The sequence below is a fragment of the Rhyacophila brunnea genome, unplaced genomic scaffold (assembly GCF_057557595.1).
Source record: "Rhyacophila brunnea isolate RB1 unplaced genomic scaffold, BYU_Rbru_1.0 scaffold_8, whole genome shotgun sequence".
NCBI classification, from domain to species: Eukaryota; Metazoa; Arthropoda; class Insecta; order Trichoptera; family Rhyacophilidae; genus Rhyacophila; species Rhyacophila brunnea.
Window position 1 is genome coordinate 18,517,936 of NW_028233350.1, and position 18,424 is coordinate 18,536,359.

The following is an 18,424-nucleotide window of genomic DNA, read 5'->3' on the forward strand; positions in this document are numbered from 1 at the left end:
AACGAGATCTGTCCATGTATTAAGTCAATGTTAAAGTAATCGAATCAAAGGAATTGAAAACCTTTCTCCTCCCGCAAGCATTGCATTTTATTTATCTATTTAAAAACAACATATTGTGGACATAACAAATCAAAATTCAGGACGTCCACATCATGAAACATTGTAAAAAAGCTAGTTCTAAGCTAAATCTCTGAAAGAGAAAATCAATATCATACATAGCATGGCTTTTTCTTTTTGATCATCTATATAGCTAGTTTTGGTTTAGGCAACGTGATAGTATTCATCAGTCATCTATAAACTAGCTAACGGAAAAGAAAAATACAGTTGAGCTCATCACTTAAATTACGTTATATTTCAGGTCGTCATATATTTTCCTAATCTCTTGGGATAAAAATGTAGCTGCTAAAAAAAGATGATTTATTGCATTGTCGTCAGAATTATTGATCTATATATTTATATCATCACCCAATTTTGTTATATTTTAGATAATACGACTGTTTTGTTTTTTTATTGCTACCAACAAACAGGTAGTTTGTCAAACAAAAATATACGAGGAGTTTTTGCTAGGATAATGGCCCGCTAACAAGCTTGTTCCTCGCAATATCATTATTCTGTGATTCTTTTTTTATAATAAAGACCGATCACGTTTATTATAGGCATTATAAAAAGCATTAACCTGATTCTTAGATTTGTTTTGTCTACACCCTGAGTTAACCCTATGGAAATATCCGAGGTACGCCTTGCTTGCCAAATAGAGTCCATTATTTCGGAAATAAACAAATCAAAACGAGCACGCGATGCTATGTGAAACACTAATGAAAGTAAAAATCGATACGAATTTGACTAAGTGTCGAAATTTACAGAACATTCCTTATATATCGAGTAGTTTTTTTATACTCGCATATAATTTCTTACAATGAAAATTTATTATAATATTGTAATATTATTTCTTTCTGTGATGGAACTCGAGTGCTTTTAGTGCGGTCATAAAAGTATAATTCTAAGATTCGGCAATTATTTAAAGTTAAATCAGTCATTGGTAACGAATGTGGTCACAGAGAGGCATTTCACGTACCTAACTAGAAAGTCTGTTCTAGATACCATCCAACAATGCGGTAAGCTATGTGTTTTTGCACAACAGTCGCAATAATTCCAGATCGACTTGTATTAATACTACAAAAGCTACGTAGCAGGATGCTGGGTATGAAATAATGAGCTGGAGGAAATAACTATAACTTGTGGTTGTCCTATTCTACAGTTGGAGTAGTAATAATTTGTAATTAAAAATAAAATAAAAGTGAAATGACTAGATAAATCACCATCAGCAACGCAAATCAATCCATTATTAGTTGAGGGCTTATCCGAGCTCATTCTGTTCGTCTTGGGCCTGTGAAATCCGTTGTCCATGTAGGTACTAACGGATAACTTAACTATATTCTATATCCAGCAACCTAATGGATAAAATTTGGATGTTTTACATCTCTTGGACCAATAAATGACCAGGCTTATCCGACGATCGTCAATTTAAGGTTTTTTTAATGTTCCATTATCTGATTATATATTTATTTCACGTTACACCCAGTTATATTTGTCCATTTAACACGGTGTTGATCCAAGTTTTTAAAACTTTCTGTTTTCCACGGTCCGTGTTATTCATACATATGTAGTTGCGAGAAGTATAAATAGTATATTTACGTTTTGGGTAGAATCAATGGCAGAGAGCTTCTATAGATATTACCACCGAAAAACTGGATACATGAAATATCACACATCGTATTGGTTACAATTTTAGACTAGATTGAAAACTCAATGGCGTGCAAAATAATGACGTAATGACACGAAGCTTACGTATGAATTGTTTGTTTGAAAAAAATATTGTTGGGGCAGAAGCAAATTTAGAAAAAATATCAAATGATACAAAAAAATCCTTCCATAAATATTTAATTTTCTCAAAAACAATATTTTTGGAAGTCGCGAGAGAGCTTTCATAATTTGACGTATCTAGAAATAAGATTTCAAATATTATATTCCAGTAATAAAGACAAATTTATGAGCTCTAATTTTTATTATGAATGCTGTATTTCGAAAAGGTTACATGTCACATTTTAAAAAAGAGTGACATAAGTTGCAAAAATTTCCATAATACCTAAATACACAAATGTAGGGCAACTTTTTTACTTTATTGTACTTTTTTGTAGTTTTTAAGACAACAGTTAACACTTACTTTTCATCATTTTTTTTTTATAAGAGATTGTTTTCATATTAATACTATCGACCGAAGGTACTTGTGGAATTTGAATTTAAATTCTAATGGATTTAAGTTTTGTACTACTCCATTTGAGTCGTTTTTTGCAGCCCGGGTTTCTCCTTACGGCATCTTCAGGCGCTGTGTATACTCACCAAAAGGCAAACACACACACTATTGAATCCAAGTTACATAATAAATCAATACAATAAAGTCGAAATCTGGGTCACAAAAAACGACTCAAATGGAACAGTACAAAACATACATCCATTCGAACTAAGATTCTTTTCACTATTTTGAGTAAACAATTGTGACCTGTAACGTTTTCGAAATACAGAATTCTATTATACTACAATAATTCTTGACATATAAATTTTTTTAATATTCAAAAATAATTGTGTTGTTATCAGTGGATACCAGAAAACCTGGACTGGAATGAGGCTATAAAGAAAATGTGCCATAGTATGTGGATAGATTTTCACCATAGGGCATCATTAGAAAAGGGGAAATGGAGGAAAAAAAGTCGATTCTACCAACACCACGAGAGGTGCCCTGGTTTGTAGAGTCTTTTTTGACGAGGAATGAGCTTAAGTTAATACTGAGGCTAAGAACAGGGCACACCATGGGCAAAAGATTTGATGTCCTCATGGGAAGAAGCGAATCGCAGCTCTGCGATGAATGTCATGTTTTAGAGGACATTGTACATATAGCACTGCAATGCCCCAAATATGAAGTTCACAGAGTACAGCTGCGAATTGCAGATATCTATGAGAATGTCGACGAATTGAAGGGTGTCCTGGCAGTGGGTAAGACGGAAGAGCTAGGCAAAATTGTAAAGTTATTTAACAGAATAGGAGTGAGGACCTGATCGACGGATCCCCTTCTAGAAGAGAAGAGGCGATATGACAGCGAGTCGCAGTCAAAGCCTCGGTAAAATCACAAAAAAAAAAAAAATTGTGTTGTAATACTATGTAGACGTCATTATTTATTTTATAATAATATATATTTTGTTCTATCTGGTGATCCAATTGGTACTGCGAGAGGGCCCCCGACTGATTTAATCTGCCCCCAGTAACACATTTTAAATCTGATAATATTATTCGTTTTCAAACCGGCTGTTTTCATTTCTTTCAAGCATTTTTTTAGATACAAAAAAGAGATATAGCGCATAACCGCAAGAGATATAGCCACTTAGAAAACGATTACTTATTTACTGTATTTAAAAAATCGTTATGCTCTCAGGCACCATTAGTCATACGGCGCGGCGCTAAGAAAACTGCTGAATGCGTTGACAGTTTGCGAAAATGTCTCGCAATTATTATTCATCTACCAAGCCTTAGTATGAAGGAGGCAGTGGGCTTTATTGCCAAGATGGAAAATGAAACATACATTGCCGTACATTTTTTCCTTCTTTTTTACAAAATTAAATAAAATTTAAATATGACGTAACCATTTGTAATAATTCTGAATACATCCATAAATACAATTTGGTAATTCTTTGATTTGAATTAAACAGATAGGATCTTCTCTGAGAGATATTTTTTAGGGTATTCCACGTTATGTGTCACTATCTGTAGTTTTTACGTAATATATAATTTACTTACTTTTTATTTTATTTTTATTTATTAACTTACATTTTTCAATCCCGTAGAATTCAATAAAAATAATTAAATAATATGATATTTTCTCCATTAGCTCAATATTAAAAATATTATAAATGAAATAAAAAATCATTTACCTTAATAAATGATCATAACCCTGGTTATTTTTGATTGGTGGAATTTGATGTCTGTCAGTTTAGCGAACAATAATACGTCGCATAAATCATTGAAGGATCGATAGCTGAATGGCGAGAAAGATGTGAGTCACACGGTCCAACCTTTTTCAGAATCTTTTAAAGATTTTGTCTTTCAGAAATTATTTCCCTATCAGATATACCCATATATAGGTACGTCATATTATTATGTAGTCAAAATAGACCGATATTAAAAAATCTGATTTATCATTCAAACGTATTCAAGAGATCTTGAATATTTTTTTTAAATATACAATAAACAAAATTTATCGATTACAAGAAAACTAAACAAAATACTGAAAACGTGATTATTATAATGTGTTTATGAACATGGCTTATATCAATAATTCTCGATAATAGTTTATTTATTTTTATTAAAACATATCATAGTATACAATCTACGTCGTTTTTTAATCATGTTCTATTTCGTCTACCTTAACATAACGTTCTGCAATGAACCAATAAAGAATCGAGAGTCTCATATTTAAGTGGATGAATCCGGTACTTATCATTATTATATTGGAATCAATCAAATGTCTTTCCGCAAAAATTGACGATTAACACCATTATAATAAGTTTCATTGCTAATTAGTTAGTATTAAACTTAATACGACTTAATTCCGATATAATATGATCAACTCGTGTACGTCACTGTTAGAACAGCCAGTGCTTGAATGCTTTTCCATTGGGAGTGGGCTAAAAGATACTTTAAAAGATTATGAACCTGCATTTCAAAGCTTTCTGCCTGACGCCATACATTTGGGAAAAGCTCGAAAAGCTGGCCAAAAGTAGAATATATACCAAACGAGAGCCGCAGTGCCTAAAATTCATTATGAAAATTCATAAATCACAAAAGCGGCCTGTTTTTTTTCTTCTGGCAGCTGTTGCATTGCAAAATTTAATCATTGGGTGAGGTTTGCACGACTCGTGTCCGAGTCATGTCGTGTTTCGTTTCTTTTCTCGCTCCGAAGAAATCCGCCATTACCAGATTACATCACGATCATTGGCCTTAAACGAATTTTAATTTGAGTCTGTATTCCGACGAAACGCCGACTTATAAATAAGTAATGCTTTTTTGATTCGTAAAATTTTAAATTACACCAAAAGCGTCTGCGTCGGAGGATAAAGGCCGAGATTTCATGTTTTAAAGCAATTAGTATATGCAAGTTAATGTTTTATGATATTTAAATTTTAATTATGGACGTTGCTTAAAGAAAATTAAATGAAAGAAAAAAAAATGTAGCGAGTATCTCATTTACCGAAAACGAATAAAGGATTTTATCTATGATTAATTAAATGATTTTTGAATCAGATTACATAATATTATAACCTAATTTCCTTAAGTAAGTAAATATGTTTGCTATAAGAAAGATACTAAAAATGTATTTTAAAAATACGTAAAAAAAATATTAAATTATTAAAGTAATAAGAAATAGACACAAGAAACGACACGAAAGTAGATTAAAAATTTACAGCCCAAATCAAATTAAATTTTTTTCTACTACTTGGATTGGAGCAGAGCGGGGAAAATCCAATAACGACAACTTACGCTGGAGAAGGATTTATCTAAAAATGATGATTACAGTGTATCCAATAATTAATTATTATGTAAATTCATATATATAATAATTACCATTATGATATTACGGCCTAACTAAATAATTGGTTGACCTAAACAGACCAAATCAAATTTTATTTATTCAAAATTCCCGCCTCTTCGGCAGATAATTTAAAAATATACCAATATAGGCCACCTGAGCATTAGATTTTCAAAAAACGGCAGTTGACAATGACCGGGCGAGCAAGTACCCACTCCATTTTCATTACAAATCTATAACAGAAACTCATGTTCAAACAACATATTATAATTGAATAACTTGTCTTGAAGAATAAAAGTTTCTCCGCGCGCTAAGTATTGTGTTCAAATACATCAAACCCAGCTTGTTCAAGAAATCTTATGCTGTAATAAGTTGACCTCACGTGTACAATATGTATTATATGTGCAGCTGGTATTGGCTGCTTAGATGACAAATTAGAGTCCGACATCCAAAGGCAGGGCCTCGTGATACGCTCGATTAAGAACGGGTGTAGTGCGCGGTAGTTGGTTTGGAAGGGTTTATTATTACATATGTTTACTATGTTTGTGTTACCGTATCAAAATGTATTTGTCATTGGTGACGTATGAAAGCAGATACCATCTTCATTCTTAAAATTCTATCAGCGTTCAAATACCTATTCGTCTAAGCAGGCATGGCCCATTTTCAAAATCGCCGAACGAATACAAACAAATACCCCTTCAAATTAACTGCCCAATTTGATCTTAATCGAGCGATCACGAGGCCCTAAACTAGGATATCTGCTTAGGAGCATCATTTAATATTATAAGTATGGTGAACTTCAAAAAGATTATATGGGAGAAAAAAAATATTTCAAACTATTCTGTTGAATGACTTTATTCTGGGGCTGTGAATTTTTCTTCCTGCCATTTTTTTTAGGTCTAAAACGTAAACTTTGATATTTATTTATTATTCTTTAATATGTTGACTCTAATGTTAAGATTCTAACATTTAGACTGAATATTTGAAGTAGTTACTGTATTTACAAGACAAGTTAAGTTCGTCGCGTAATAATAATTAATCGGTAACTCAACCGTTGAAGTGAGGAGTGGACAATGGTCTTACTCGGAAACACTGCACTAAAGTAAATCTCTCTGACCTGTGAGTAAATGTTAGAGGACTTGGCAAATAGCTCTATTTGCATGAATAATAGCTATACAAAGTTCACCCACTTACAGGATCTAACCAGTATAATTAAAATATGTAATTAATTCATATAAAATGGAAATAGCTATTTTTTAACAGTCCAAAACTTTAGAAAGACAAATTTTTTATTCAGAATTTATAAAAAATATGTACTTACGTTAATATATAAAAATTAAAAGTTTTATATCTAAATTATTATAATTCACCAATGTACTTTACTACTAAGTAATACGTTAGTATATTATGTATTATTTTTGTAATCTATATTTCAAATAAAGCAATTCATTAGTCGCAAAACGTTTCGTAATTCACTAGCGATGCAAACGTATGACGTATGTAAAATTCACGATAATATGGTTTTAAAAATCGTGATTTTAAGTTTACTGAATTCAAAATAATTGCAGTGTTCATCAGTATTTTTCTGGGAAGATAACCATTAAAGGGCTTTCTTTTCAAAGAAAAATATTTAATTTTTAAGAAATTTTATCACATTTTTACGATTATAATAAAATCAAAACGATATGCGTGAAAAATAGATACGTAGCTGAACTCTCGTTTATTTTCTAACGTAGCGTGTCTGACAAATTTGATAGATTTCTCGCGGAATGATATTTTCAATATCAGTAGGATCAATAACGTATTGTATGATTGGTTTAATTTCTAAGTAAATCAAAAACGAAATTGTTGTGTATATAAATTAGTTCTTAAATATTGTGATCTAGAATATTTTAAAATGTCACGATTCATAATTTTATTTCATTGATATTTCGATGCAAACGTAACATAGGTTTAAAAAATATATTTAGTTGAACTACTATATTTAGTTGCTGTACACAAACATAATATAACTAACTTTTAACCGAATTATATTTGTTAAGAAAAATGGAGTCTCAAATCTATGTATCTATCATGTTTCGTTGAAGTTCTATTGTTATGATTTCAAAATATTTAAAAAAAAATGTCTTTTGTCATATTTTATTAATGTCAATCGATCCACTGTTAAAAAAGTCTCTCGTATTTATTTTCATTCGCTCTTCTCCGTTCAAAGGCTTTGGTTATACATATTTATGTGAATCTCTCATATTTAACATAACAAAAAATAATATTATCGACTAATAATATGTAAAGGAATTTGATTCTAATGGATTTATGTTGTGTAGTAAATTCCATTTGAGTCGTTAGTTTCTATTAACTTCATTATATTCCTAGTATCGATGATTTAGATCCCTTGAATGTAGTTAATTTATTGATTATTATTTCATTATCTATTATTAGGGTTTGACGATGTATACGCCAATCGATTCTATTATTAGCGATAGGAGTTTTTTTACAAACACTTTACCTACTTTATTGCATTCATTTAATACATCAGTTAGAATTAATTGTATTCGTTGTCAGTGTGTGTTTACCTTTTGGTGAGTGCACATAGTGCCTGAAGATGCTGAAAGACGAAACGTGAGTCGCAAAAAAACGACTGAAATAGAATAACACAAAACTTAAATACATTAGAATTTAAATTCAAATTCCATCAAGTACCTTCGGTCGATAGTATTAATAATTGATTTAAGTTTTAGGCTAATTGTACCAATTGAGTAATTTTTTGCGACTTGTGATTTTTTATAATCAATAAATTAACATTTTTTAAATAATAAAAAGCAGTACATAAGTATACTTTTTTTCATTTGAAATAAAAATCGTTAAAATGTAATTAATTATTTAACAAAAAAAAACTAAGTTTTGTCTATCTATGTATTATGGCAAATGAACTTCGGTAATACTCTGACCATCTATTTATTACTTGCGCGTTTACTCCGTTACTTCATCAAGCAACTTGCATCCGAGATTCTAATTAATCTCACCTCGACAAAACCAAACTCATAATATAATGAAAACCACCACCACCATCTAAAATTCGATTTAAATTGTCAGGGTTGTAATTATCATCGATAGCGGAGGTGAGGTAAGGGAATGCCAAGGAAACTGAGGAAACAGTATTACATATCAGAATTAAACAACTGCATATATTATGAACGTGTATTTAAATATCATTTTAGGATTAAATAGTTAATACGTAGAATGGTTAAAAATTAATATTAAATCAATTTCCAAGAAATAATATTTTTTATTCTTTTTAATTCACGACTAAATAGTAAGTACATAATTATAAGAAAATTTCTTTTTGAAAATTTTGAATATTCTTTTCGGTCCAAGATTTTTTTTACATTGAAGTAATTCCATAATAATATAATACTAGTAGAGCCAGCTGGCGGTCGCCAGTCTGTCTCGCTAGGTCTTGCAGACGGCTTGGCGGTGTTGGATATTAATATAATTGTGAAGTATGCATAGACAGCGCCATAGTTTTTCCTTCGGGATGGATTTTCATTCACCTCAGACAGTGATAAATTGTTTGTGGGATACCGGCGTATGCGCCCTCAACGTTTTAGTGTTTGTCCGAAGAAATTCGGTTCAGACCAACCGATTCTAGCTCCAAAAAACCATAATTTGTATTGTACCATTCCCCGAACACGTGCAAATTATTCATGTTTTGATTTGAACGATTTCCAGAACTTTCTCGAATGATCTGGAAGAATCAAATTTCGAAGTCCGCATAGCAATTACACTTAACTGCAAATCCTTCTAGAAGTTTCTCGAAACTACTGGAGGAAATCGAAAACTTCGAGGGACTTTTTTATTAATAATATTACTTGCATATATATTTTAAGTTTAAATTTAATTTAGATTATTTTATTGAATTGAATATTATCATTTATAGTTTTCTTTAATAAAGAATATATATTTTATATATATTTTTTAGAAATATTTTTTAATTTTTTTTTTATAATTCTAAAAACAGATTTTTTAAATAGTTTTTTAATATTTTTTTTAAATAACATTTTTTTTTCTTTTTAAATATTTTTTTCAATAATTTGAAAAAAAAATATATTTTTTTTTTTTTTACTTTTTCTTTTACTTATGCCACTAATCGTATATATATATATATCATATAATAAGCTTCTCCACAGCAACTCCACAAGAAAATCAACGGCATGGGAAAACCTGCAGTCGATCCGCCCCCGGGAGGGGGTAAGCCAATAGTTCCCGAGGACTGGTACAATACGCAATCCGACCCCTCCTCCGAGGACTCTGACACAGATGCAGTGCTTGACACCACCAAATCCGAAAAGGAAACGGTGAGAACTAGGGCGGAGGCTGCCACAAAGGCGAAAATCCTTGCTCGAAAGGCTGCGGATCTGAAAGCGGAAAAAATCCTAGCGGAAGCTGCCGTGAAAGCCAAAGCATCCGAACGCCAAGCGGCCACAGAAAGAAAAGAAAGGGAAGAGGCGGCAGCCACCAAGGCCAACAAGAAGGTCAAAAAGGTCAGGAAGGAAAGACGTTCCCTGGCTGAGGAAATACCACAGGACTCCGAGGAAACCCCGAGGCCAAACGCCAAGAATTCAAAGAGCGTTGCCTCCCCCGGGGATAGGATAGCCGGCTTGGATGTGACGGACTCCCAAAACGGGGCTACTAAGGTTGCTCAAGCAATCCAAAGAGTGAAAGAATTACTCTCCGGCGACGGAAATATCCCCGCATCGACAATTAAGGTGATAACAATGGAACTGGAGGCAGTCGTCGCGGAGACTTGGTCTCTCGCAATCAAGCTTGAATCCAGCAAAGCCATACTGGAAGATCGTGCCTCCTACATAAACGCGGTTGCCGCTGCCACTGGTGACGCAGTCAGTGAAGGAACCAAGTATTCTTGGAGCGACGTCACTCGAAAAGGCGCCAAGCCGGTCAGACAGACTTCTCCGGAATGGCCAATTGTGCCACCAACAACCGCCGCAAGGCCCGGCGTGTTCTTTTTTCCTACACAAGAAGGAATGGAGTCTCCGGCCACTAAAGAAGTCGTCAAGAAAGCCATCGTGCCGGCGGAACTAAAAGTCCAAATAACGGGCTTGAGAATGGTACGTGGAGGTGGGGTAATCATTCACCCCAGAACCGAGGAAGAGGCCAAACGACTGGCCGCCGCTCCCGCTCTAAAGGAGGCCGGTCTCCGGGCTGAAATCGCAGGAAAAAGGCTCCCGCGGATAATTGTATTCAACGTGCCGGTCAAGACGACGGAGGACGACCTTAAGGAAGCCATTAAGGCAAACACTCAAGAGGTCACGGGTCTCCCCTCGGAGGCATACCGCCATGTTAAACTGAGCCACAGGGCAGGCCCCAGAATCGGGAAATGTCACATGGTGATATCGGTCCCGGCAAAGGTGAGGGAAGCGCTCATCAATGACGGGCGCATATATATGGGATGGGAATCCTTCCCAACCAAAGACTTTTGTGGCGTCGTCAAGTGCACAAGGTGTCACTTATACGGCCACATGGCAAAGAATTGTTCGGCGAGAAGCGCCACATGCGGCCATTGCACCGAGGAAGGACACGATAGGGCTGAATGCCCTAATATTAAGGCCCCCGGAAAGTGCCCGGCCTGCGCCAGGCACAAGAAGCCGCACCAACATGCAGCGATCGACCCTGATTGCCCAGCGCGCAAGTACGCAATGGCACAGGAGCGGAACCGAACGGATTATTCGATTCAATGATTCGGTTCGGTCAGTTAAATGCGGGCAAAGGGAAGGCTATAACGGCGGAGCTGATCAAGACGGTTCGGGAAATGGACATCGATTTGGTCCTGGTGCAGGAGCCTTACTCCTACGGCCCCAACCTGGGTTTCAGTGGGGTTCGGGTAATGCACCACGGCCTGGGGTCCATGGCCTGCATCTTCGTTGCGAATCCTACCCTAGTGGTGCTACACCTTGCCCACTTGTCGAGCGAACTCTTTGCCGTAGCGGAGGTCTCCGACCGATCGGGGAACTCCATTGTGGTGGTCTCTTCTTACTTTAAATTCAGCGTAAACATCCTGAAATGCGTCGAGCAGCTCGGTAAAATTCTGTTTGCATGCCGCGGCAAACAGATTATAGTGGGAGCGGACGTCAACGTTCAATCATGGCTGTGGGCCCCCCGGGGGCCGCGGTCTGGCCGGGACAATCCGGCGCCCTTCGAGGAACTCGTGGCAACTCACGACCTGACGGTGCTGAATAACTCTAATAGTCCAGCCACATTCTCTACCAACAATGGGGCATCTCACATTGATGTCACTTTGATATCCACTGGTTCTGCCGGACGCGTCGTGAACTGGACTGTCCATTTGGAAGCGTCAGCAAGCGACCACCGTCTGATCACGTTCGCCTACAGGACCGAGAGGGGCCACGCGTCTCTCGCTCCACTTGTGAGCGAGTCACTGCCGAGGCGTTTCAGGACCAAGGGAACCGACTGGGTACGTTTTGACCGCGAGTTTGCTGAGGGTCTGGACAGGATGGCCTCGCGCCCTCCGCCAAAGGACATGCACGCTGCGGCTGAGGACCTCACGAATCTCATGATTGAAAAAGCGGAGGGCACTATCGGAAGGACGACCCCGAGACCGCCGAACCTCGCACCCTGGTGGAAGCCGAGACTGACAAGACTGAGAGACACGATGAGGAGGGCCAGAAGGGCCTTACAAGCAGCGCGAAGATCGCTGGAGGGGCCGCTGCACGCGGACCATCCGCTTGCGGTCACCTACAGGACCACTAGACTCAAGTTCAAAAAGGCAATCAGTAAGGCTAAGAAGGTGCACTGGAGAGAGTTCGTCACTGAAATGGGTGGCAATGATCCGTGGGGCCCCCCCTTCCGCGTGATGAAGCTGGGCTTACGGCCCGGAAAAGTCATGTCGGCGGTACGGCGCCCCGACGGATCGTTCACCAATAGCTCTGAAGAGTCCGCCACAGTCCTGTTGGATGCTCTTATCCCGCAGGACAACGAGTCGCTCGACACTGACAACGACCGCTTTCAGCAGCTTCGCGTCTATGCGCTGCTCCCCTTAAACACTCCGCGATCCGCAGCCACTACCATGTCCGAACTAGGGATCCTGTTTGCCAGCTTCCCGATTGGCAAAGCCCCGGGGCTTGACTGCATAGATAACGCGCTAGCGAGAAAGGCGTGGTCTCTTGCCTCACACGAGATCACGCAACTCTACAAAGAATGCATGAGTAGTGGCATATTCCCCGACTGATGGAAAAAGGGTCATCTCACGGTGATCCCCAAAGCCGGCAGTCGCCCTCCTTGTGACCCGAAAGCGTATAGACCGATTACGCTCCTTCCCGTCTTCGGGAAGATATTGGAAAGATTGATAAACAGCAGGATTGAGTCCCACCTGTCGGAAAACTGTCCAATCTCGCAAAGACAATTTGGGTTTAGACCCGGAAAGTCCACCGAGGATGCGATTCGCTTTGTGATCAATTCTGTGGAGAGCTCTGGCAAGGACCTCGTTGCCGGGATTTTTCTCGACATTGCGGGCGCGTTTGATACTGCGTGGTGGCCCTTGGTTCTGGCAAAGCTTAGGCTGAAACAGATCCCCGGAGACCTCTTTGCCTTAGTTCAAAGCTACTTCAGCAATAGGGAGATAACCTACGACTCCGGCCCCAGCCTGATTCACAGGAGGACCACCATGGGGTGTCCCCAGGGCTCCGTCCTGGGACCCCTTCTGTGGAACATTCTGTTTGACGACGTTCTGTCCCTGCCACTGCCTCCAGGCTGCACGCTCGTTGCGTACGCCGATGACTTGCTCCTGCTTGTTGGGGCGACGAGCCGACCGGCACTTGAGCGTGCAGCCACGGACGCCTTGGGCAGAATCCTTAATTGGGGGTTGCTGAACAAGCTGACCTTTGCCCCGAGCAAGACGGAAGCTGTCCTCCTCAGGGGTAGTTCTCGGGTCAACATAACTCGACGGCCGCCCACGGTTCGTTTTGGCCAGACCTCAGTGCGTTTCTCCGAAAGGGTTACGTATCTGGGAGTAATTCTTGATGACAAGCTGTCTTTCGTTCACCACGCCAAGACGGCCGTCTCTAAGGCCAATTCGGCCTATCAGAGAATGGCCCGAATGGCGGGCAGCAATTGGGGACTTAAGCCTAGAGCCCTTAAGGTTGCATACGGCGCAATTTTCATGGGAATTGCCGGTTACGCCTCCAGCATTTGGCATTCCCGAGTAAACTCCTTAACTCTCGTGAGACGCGCACTATTAAGCGGGCAGCGACTTGCGCTGATCTCGCTTACCAAAGCCTACCGCACAACTTCTACTGACGCGCTTGCCGTACTCGCGGGGGTGCTACCCCTCGATCTGCACGTCCAAGTCAGAGGATCGATCACCCTCCTCTTGAGGGGGATCAGCACAATACTCGCCGGTGTCCATCTGACACCACCGCAGAGATCCGAGGACGTTCCTTACAGAAAGACTGTAAGTGACATTGTGTACAAGACCGCATTTGCGGCATGGCAGGCGAAGTGGACCGCCTCCCCCAAGGGGCGGCACACTTACCGTTTTTTTCCAGACGTATTCTGCAGGCACCAAACTAGAAGACTCCAACCTTCGCACTGGATTAGCCAGTTCCTCACCGGCCATGGCAACTTCGCCGCCAGACTCCACGAGTTTGGCTTGATAGTAGATGGGCCGGGTTGTACCTGCGGGCATGACCACCAAGATGTTGAACACATCCTCTGGGATTGCCCGCTTATGGAATTCGAACGAGCGGAGCTGTTTGCCAGGGTCCGTCCTCACACGGGCCCAATTGGTCATGGAGATCTGGTAGCAACTGAGGCCAACTTTGCGGCATTTGAGAAATTTGCAGCGTCGTATGGGGAGCGGGATAGTCCCGACTCTTCTGTAGACTCATCCATTTCAATTCGTGACACTCAGTATGCGGGTACACAAAGCGCTTAACGTCAGCGGACAGCAGAGCCAGTCCAAAAACAAACATTTTCTTTCTTATCTTTCTTCTTTAAGCACTACGGTGCATGGTTGCAGCATCAGTCCCGTGCGGCTCCGTCTCGGGACGGAATGAGCACTTAAAATCACTTCTTTCAGACACGTTTAAAGCGTCATAGAAAGCGGCCGTGCATATCCACGGTTGTGCATATATGACGGGTGGTGGTGAGCACTTTAACGTAGTTTGACATTTCGCTAATTTGTCAGTTTTACGAATTGCAAGTCGTCACCGCCAATATAAATTTGGGGTCATACTGAGTCTGGTCTTCACAATATCGTCTGACACCACCTCAGACTGATAGGCCTAGCAGAACAGCTGGCAATCGCCGATTCCTACCAATGAAATTTTAATAGAATATAATAAGTTTATATATTGCACTTTTTCATTCATACTTATTTGTTTTCGTTGTTGGTTAGTTTTTTTATAATTCATTAAACCCTGCCTAAACCAAACAATAGTAGTTAAAAATATTCATCCATCTATTTAACACAATCACTGCTGAACTTTTAAATACCTTTTAATTACCACATTTAAATAGCACGTTAATTATATCTAATGGCCAAGAACCAAACGCGCCAGTCGCGGTGTTGGCACTAATGCAACGTCTTACGTGGACGAAGTCGGCGCGGAGCGGAGCGGCGCTCGAAACTCAAACGTATAAACGTATAACGAAAAAAAGACTGTTTACGAACATTTTCACACGGTTATACGTTTGAGTTGCGCGCGCCGCTCCGCTCACGTAAAACACCCCGTAAATGAGTTACGCTCACTGTGGCCGCGCGGCTTAAGCGTTAGACTATAACGCCGTGGGTCCCAGATTCGAATCCTGGGTCTGGCAAATACACATATTGTTTTTCAATTTGTGTATGAGTCAGGGTATGGACCTAATAGGTTAAGCAAGTGGCTGACATCCATTTCTCGTAAAAAACGAAAATCTGTTTATACAAACCTCTACTCTGTGGAGGCCCATATGATCCTATTAGTATCGGATATGGTCGGAAAAATGAGTTAAAATCCTTACAGCGCTGACGGCACAACTGTTGTGTCCGCATTAAATGGTCATTAGATATACTTAGCATGTTATTTAAATGTGGTGATTAATAATCATAATGATGTATGATTTAATGGCAATATTTTAAATATTTTTAAGACAGATGCGTATTATGGCTTGGTCTTCCCAGGGTTTAATTGAATTTTAAAAACTAACTGACAACATCTGTAAATTGTATTCTTATTTCAATGTTAATAAATACGTATAATTGACAAAGCTTAGTGGATCCACCCCACCTCCACCCATCGCCACAGCAGGATAGTCTAATTTTTTCATATATTTAGATTATTGCCTTACAATACGTTTTATTTATTCAATGGGGAAAGATCCCATTAGATTGAAAAACATGTAAAAACTACCTCTCGTAATAAGTCTTTCAAGATACTCATAAATATTACCACTCTGAAGAGGTGTGTCAACATGCTTTGCTTAGAATGAAAAAAAATGGTATTTTATTTTAAAATTAGTAGGTTCTTAATAATACGACCTACTGAATAAATTCCAACATTATCTAGGTGAGGAAATAAAAATGATATTATTTTTATCACGTACAAAAATGGAAAAGTTGTAACTACTTAATTATAGTACCTACCTAATTATGGCGTAAAATAGTAATAATTGACTATTATAATATAATTTGCCAATAAGCGATACTACATGTGATAAAGAATAAATGGTACGTAATGTCATTTTTTACAATATTCATAATAATTTACAATAACATAATCATCTTACAATAAATGTTTTGATTGTGATTATTGATTGTTTATGGGTGCTAATAAAAATGTCACATTTTTCAATTATTTATGTAAATTCAAAATTTTAATTCTGACACATCAAATGAACTTGTTTTAGGCGATTTGCTAAAGAAAACAAATGACAATCATTAGTCTATTAGTTTGACAGATAAAAACCAGTGATGTGGTTTTAGATTATATTTTCGTAGTAATTAGTGAGGAAATATGCATTTATTTCTTGTTAAAACTTATAGTACGCTAATGTGCCTCTTACAGATTTGAATAGTTTTGTGGAATAGTAATGTAGATTTGTGAAACATCGATTATATAGAAAGTATTAAGCGATATTAAAATTAATTTGCGGTAGATAGACAGTAAAGTAGCGAAAATGTATGGTGACAGATATAAAACGCGATTTAAAAATAATATTATCTGTGATTGTGTCGAGTTTTATCAGATTGTGCCGGATTCAAATTGAAGCTGAAAAATAGTTTAATAATCAATAAAATGGTGTTTAAATAAAAAAATTAGTGGGTTTTCCAAAATCTCTTAGGATAATAATATATATGAGATGATGTATTTTTATTAATATTACTAATTTAATGGCATGAACTTGTGAAGGCTTTTTTATATTTTAATGTAGCAACTAATTATAAAAATAAGAATAACAATATAATGTATTTCACATTTCCCCCAGTAATATCTATTCAAAAAGTTCATATTAGTACCCACCATATCTGTTCAAATAGTTTGTATTGAATTATACGGAGTCATATCAAATTGTTTGCGTTGCTCGATATTGAAACTTTATAGTAGTTTAGCAGAATAAGTACGTCAGGAAAACTTTTGTTATTCAATCTCAGGCAATAATTGCTTTCTGAATATGATGTGAGAGATTATATGGGATAATACGACTTCACGGAATATGATCTTTGGTTGGTCAACACACCGCTAAACATACGAATAAATAATAGGCAATGATCGTCCCAAATGCTTCCAATAAAATATTTTTTCAAAAAATAGGGGCATTTATATTATTTTTATCAACTGAGATACATATTAATCATAGTAGAATTACATAGTATAATACTCTGTATTGTAAGTAAATAAAATAAAAATAATGTAAGTCTATAAGTAAAAATATATTAGTTTCGGATAACTAGATATTTAGACTGTAATATCACTCTCAGGAGTGTTATAAATCCTATTATGTGACTATTTTGGTACCTATGAATGATTATATTGAAATAATAACTAGTAATTATTAAGAAGAAAGACTTCATCTCTCACTTTAAGTAAAATATACATGAACATGGATAAACACTTTATCAATATAATCTTGTTAGGTACTGCAATTACAACCAAAATGAATATCGACTAAAAATACAGCAAGACGATTATTATAATGTATCATTTTACATATCTGTTTTTAGTATAAACAATATCAAATATTTTTTTAATATAAAATAATGGCTTCTAATATTTAATAACTAGTTCAATATTTGTATGCCATATTTTATTTATTTATTGTGTAATTTGTATTTGAATAAGCTACCTGAAAGTATAAACTTATAATATCTCCTTTATATCTATACAAGAACGTTATGTAAATTAATAATTTATTTTTGAATTAACCTGAGCGATTTCTAATGAAAGCCACTTTTCTGGAAAACTGGATCATTATTCTTCATACAAAACCAAATAGTTAAATATCTAATTTTATTATAAATTATATTTTGTAATTTCCTAAATAACTAACTATAATATTATAATACTTTTACATTATATACCATAGATAGAGTGACGACTAATAAAGAAAATCTCTCTTTGGAAAGTACCATTTTTCATAATATCAGAAATCGGGATGTTATTCTTTGCTTCCATTACTTAAACCTACCTACCTACTTATTTTTATTAACGATTTTAAGTTATTTTTATCTAACTAATGGTGGTTAGTTTAAGTGAACATCTTTTTGACTTAAAT

The 18,424-nt window shown here is 37.0% G+C and overlaps 1 protein-coding gene across 1 annotated transcript in view; it reads right to left on the reverse strand.

The window, feature by feature from the left end:
- Nucleotides 1–18,424, reverse strand: part of LOC147064003 (neurotrimin-like) — a 203,296-nt gene that overhangs the window by 93,684 nt on the left and 91,188 nt on the right. The window lies entirely within an intron of this gene.